The sequence below is a fragment of the Nicotiana tabacum genome, chromosome 1, assembly GCF_000715075.1.
Source record: "Nicotiana tabacum cultivar K326 chromosome 1, ASM71507v2, whole genome shotgun sequence".
Taxonomy (NCBI): Eukaryota; Viridiplantae; Streptophyta; class Magnoliopsida; order Solanales; family Solanaceae; genus Nicotiana; species Nicotiana tabacum.
The window spans coordinates 210585268-210590709 of record NC_134080.1 but is presented as its reverse complement, the minus strand read 5'-3'; the positions used below and the strand labels follow the sequence as shown (position 1 = coordinate 210590709).

Sequence of the window (5442 nt, the reverse complement as noted above, 5' to 3'; positions counted from 1 at the left end):
ATTAGAATTTTTAATTAAAAAACAAGAAGAAAGAAAAATAGGAATTGAAAATAAAAGAAGGGGAATACAAGAGTATCAATTGGACCCATTCTTTAATCTCCCAAATCACCCCCAAATTCGGCCATTGTCAAAATTGGGCCATCTTGTACAAATTGCCCCCTCAAAATCAATTAACCCATAGCCCAAACACTTTTCTCACCGCCCCAGCCCAACACAATCGGATCTGACCCATTATTTTGACCCGTCCATTGACTTCAATATAAAACCCCTGTTATAAACATTTCCCCCAATTCCCCCAAACCCTAGAGAAGCCAGAGATGACGCCCTACACACTATTCATCGTCTCATTCATTGATCCTTAACCCTCAACTCGCCATAACTCACCCGAGTTCACTCAAAACGGTCCCCCTCTCCACGTCACCTCTATTTCCCAACGGATTTGTCATAGGGGAGTACGAATATTCCCTCAAAATCGCGGATTTTTGTACAAAAAGGATAATTGTTGGATGAATGGGAGCTGTGGATAGATGTGAATCAATCCACGCCCTCCATTTGTCCCAAAATTGTTCAAAAACATGAAGGATTTTCAGATTTTTGGGCAGATTATTTGGAGAGTTTGAAGACTATATATACGAGGTAGACATTCTTTGTAAGATTAGAGAGAAAAATCGGATAAAAATCTTCAGAAAAACTTAGTCAAAATTTCTAGGTTTTTTTTTATTTGTCATCTCTTCAGACCTTCTTCTCTTTTTTCTGCAGAAACATAAAAAAAAGAGACATCATGGTTTGAGTTCATTTTTTTACTCTATTTTTTAGAGAAAAAATCAAAAAGGAGTTACTGAAAACAAATTTTCTTTAGCGTTTGTTCTTTGGGTTGGAGTTTTGTTTCTCAAGGGAGCTTGATTTAACGGTTCAAGTTGAAGTCGAGTTTTCTTTTGGAGTTCAAAATTTCAGTCTTGGTTCGGGTTCAAGCTGGTTGATTCCTGTGTTCTTGTTGCGCTGCTGTTATTGCTGATTTTTTCTGCTTGCGCCGAGCTTTGCTGAGTTTTCTAGCTTCTTTTTATTTCTTGCTTGTAGAGGTACGAATTCCTACTATTGAGAACTTTCAAATGTTTGTAGTCGTTGAAATTTGTGAGATATAATTATTGAGCCTCATGTGTGTTTTCTCTCATTGTTTTATTGTTAATGTCCAAGTTGTAAGTAAAATGAGTTTAATGACCAATTCTGTTAGTTCTTCAGCAGATTTTTGTTTGGACACATTTGTATCAGTTGTGCTATGTGCTCTGAAATGGTCTATAAGGGCGTATTCCTAGATCTGTTGATTGTGTGGGTTTAGCCCTTTTAGTAAGTCAAGTACTCCACCTTTCAATTTGTTTGCCCGTGGAATGAAAGAACAAGTCAGTAGTGCACAACACTTGGTTGCTTTGGAAAATTGATCTTTTGATATGTAATGTTACTTACCAATGTTGTTATTTTTTTTCTTCTTTTAGCTCTATTTCTTTGTTTGTTCAAAAAAATAATAATAAAGAAAATAAAACACTACAAAGGCAAGACAGTAGGCATGTCTATTTGTATGAACTCCTGTGAAGGTAATGTTAAAGTTAGGCGGTCACTGCCTTTATTTTGGTATTTTCTTCGGATTCACATGGTTTTAATACTTATGGTACATCATCTTTCAAACTTATGTGATTTACGTCAAAGGTTTTAAGTTTGAATAGTTTTCTGCGTGAAACAGAAAGTAGATTTTCATGAGGATGGTGTATTAGTCGATTTAAAAGGTCTTTTACTACTATTCATTGTCAATGTTCTTGTTGAATCAGTGGGGGTAGTTTCCTCTGTTTGATACCTTGGAGTAAGTAGATAACGTCAAAAAGGGTGTTGATATCATGCACATGAATGTTTATATGGCTCTTGTCGCACCTTTAATCCACTATTCATTAGATTGTTTCAAGTTATTATTTATAATGCCCCTTACATGTTAGCTGGTAGTAACGTGTGTATTCCCTTTTGAATGTGGTGAATTTGTTTGGCCCATGCTTTGTTTGGTCCTCTTTTATTTTATTTCTTAGTTGTCAAATGCTTCCAACAACCTAGATATATCAGTGATTATGCTAACTCTCTTTAATTAATTTACTACACTTTTTCACAACTGATCCATAAATCATGACCTTCCAATAATCTCAAATTAGTTTAGGAATAATTCATGAACACCGTAGTTTACTTTAGGCGCACAATTAATTATTACAACTACGAGTACGACTCCCGTGACGTGGTTGTGATAACTAGTTTTAATTTAGTTAAAAAAAATAGGAATACCTTTAGTTTGCCTTTAAAATATATATAACCCTCTTTCTTAATATACTAGAGGTGTGTCATGCTTTAAATCTATAACACTTGGCCCGCACAAATTTAGTTCAAATAATTTGGAGTGTGCCATACATAAATAAAATCCTTCAATTTATGGCCCTCGTATAAATACAATATTAGTATAAAAATTGCCTTGAACTTTCGTAGTTTGTTTTAGGCTCGATTTAGAATAGTATTGCGATTATGTATAAGTTCGCGTAACATAATTACAAATTTAATTCTAAAAAAAAGACTTGAGGGATGCGTTCGCGCAACTTCAACCAAACTTTTTTCTTAATAAAATAAATAAAGCGTTATTAATTGTGGACACGTTCGCTTGACATGATTTTGACGCGCCAAAAGAAAGAGTATACGTATGCGTAACTCACTTCTTTAAATACGAAGAATTCAAGTGATTTAAAAGCGATAAAAAGATAATTGCACATAGGTTTTAAAATGTGTAGTTAAACAATTAAGCCAAGTACAAATTGCTAAGCGACCATGCTAGAACCACGGAACACGGGAATGCCTAACACCTTCTCCCGGGTTAATAGAATTCATTATCTAGAATTTCTGGTTCGCAGACTTCAAAAGGAAAGTCTAAATTTCCTCGATTTGAGATTTAAAATAAACCGGTGACTTGGGACACCAATTAAAATATTCCAAGTGGCGACTCTAAGAATTAAAATAATCCTATTTCGAGTAATGCCACTTAAATTGGAAAAACTCCCTTGTACCCCCTCGGGTGATAAAAAAGGAGTTGTGACTGGGGGAAGATAAGAAATATAAGCACAACCATGAAAGTGACCATCTTAACTACTACATATATCACACACATTCCACACATAAGATTGAATTGGTGCACATAACTCGCTCTCGGGAATATTTTGATTATTTTGCCATGGGTGGTTTCCTCCACAATATGCATAAGGAGGATCAAAAGTAGAATTACCAATATCAAAACTCTCATAATTCCAAGATGTCATGTCTCTCAAATCAAAAATAAAAAATAAACAAAAAATAATCAAATACAAGAAAACAAAAATAAAAGTTCAAACTTGCAACCTAGAAATATGTACACCTATAGCTCTACCGTTAGTTCCCCGGCAATGGTGCCAAAATTTGATCACGCCCAACTATGCCTTATAAAAAAGACTAAGCGATTGTTGCAAATATAATCCGGTTTACAAGTCCGGAGTCGAATCCCACAGAGAACTAAGGTTTAACTACAGTTGTTCAATATCGCTAAGAAACAAAAGTCCAAATAATTTTCTAATTATAAAGATTATAATATTTGTTTTTATCTAATTAACTAATAAATACTAGAAAGCAATAAAACTATCAATTAACAAAGATAAGGATTAGAGACAAGATTAAGAAGGTCTAGAGTTATGATTTTCCCTATTGTCGGAATCCTTCCCGCTACGTTTTCTATAAATTCGCCTAAGTATTCTCTACCGATCATGAGCGCTCTGACTGTCGTAACTCTCTCCCGAGTAATTACCACAATTTACTAGACATATTCTCTTGAATTATGCTAGCTGGCATTAAGTACGGCTCACTCGGATCGCACCAAAGGTTTCGTTATCCCTAATCCCACCTTTAAACCCTTCCTATTGATCCCTCATATACGTTAGGAGTGATGTTGTTCAACAACTACCTAAATATGCACTCTCTCCCAAGTAATACACACTAAATAGGCACAGACGTTTGAGAGCTCTTCAACCAACCACAATACAAACGTAGTTGAACAATTAGAGAAAAAGCTACAACAAAACTATATTAACATAACAGGAAAATCATCCTCCAATAAGTTCCATCAAAACCCTAGATAACAAATTATCTATTCATAATAGTATGCATAACTACAATACTAGAATTCATAACCAATAATGGAAATAGGAAGAAGGAAGTGAGAAACTCGTAGAAGAATTCTCCGCCTTGCTCCTAGTGTGTTCTTGCCTCCTTAGGTTGAATCTCCGGTCTCCACGACGGCTCCGTAGGTCTAAATTATGTCAAAAGTATGTCCCCCTCCTCAAAATAGCATTTTACATGTATTTATACCAAGTAGGGTCGGGCCCAGACGAAAATACCTTCTCCCGCACGAAATAGGACAATCACTCCATAAAATTTGCACTACCGCTCTGCATGGAGTGACGCACTATGCGGGGCGGTAGTGGGAAAGTTCATATTGCTAATTCTGACAGGCTGCAGGAAATTTCCATCGGTGCGGTGCACCGCGCGCCACTCTATGCACTGCGATATTGGGAATTCGCAAAAATGCAAAACATAAAAGTTGTATCCCTTTCAAATAGCTTTCCAACGATATATTGTGGAGCCTAGACGGAGTTCTGAGCGAAAAGTTATGTGTATTTTACTAGACAATACGTCGTATGCCCGCTCGATTCTCCGTTTCGTTCTTAACTATCATCTGTTGATCCCCGAACATGATCCCGGCTTAATTCCTTGGGCTTTTACTCAGACTTCAAAGCTCCAAATCACTTGAATTCATTCCATAATATCTACATAGCTCGGAATCGCTCCTACAAGGCATGAAATACACAATTAGTTTAAAACACTAGCGATTAAAGCACAAAATCGATTAAAGTGCAGTAAATTAGAGTGTAATAAGCAACTAAAATACGTAATTATAGCCTATCATCATCAGGTCAGTAGCCGGAGATAATCATGGCAACAATGGCGATGGGATCAACTTGCGGGTGATCTTAGAAATGCAACATGCTAAATAAGCAGTGATAGCCCAACTACAGAACCAAACCCGCGCCCCCAGCAAAATTGAGCATGAGCCATCCCAAAAAATCACTCGCAGAAACGAACTAGTCACTGAGAAGCTAAACTTGGGACTAACCCCGAGATCAAAAAGATACTCGAGGAGCTGACAAAATGGGTAGAATCGGGAGGAAAAAAAATCAAAGCTAATGACAAAAAGATGGAAACCTACAACTCCAGGGTCGACCAAATCCCAGGAGAACCACCGATATTGAAGGACCTGGATTCCAAAATGTTTGTTCAAAAACCTTTTCCTTCGAGCGCAGCTCTGAAGCTAATCCCGAAGAAGTTCCGCATGCCGGAGAT

At 36.7% G+C, this 5442-nt stretch overlaps 1 long non-coding RNA gene across 1 annotated transcript; it reads left to right on the top strand.

Annotated features, from left to right (window-relative positions):
• The first annotated feature begins 299 nt into the window (after nt 1-299).
• LOC107811690 (uncharacterized) lies at nt 300-1317 on the top strand. The gene is made up of 2 exons (XR_001653959.2): nt 300-636; nt 760-1317. It is a non-coding gene; the product is annotated as an uncharacterized LOC107811690 (long non-coding RNA).
• Nucleotides 1318-5442: the final 4125 nt, after the last annotated feature.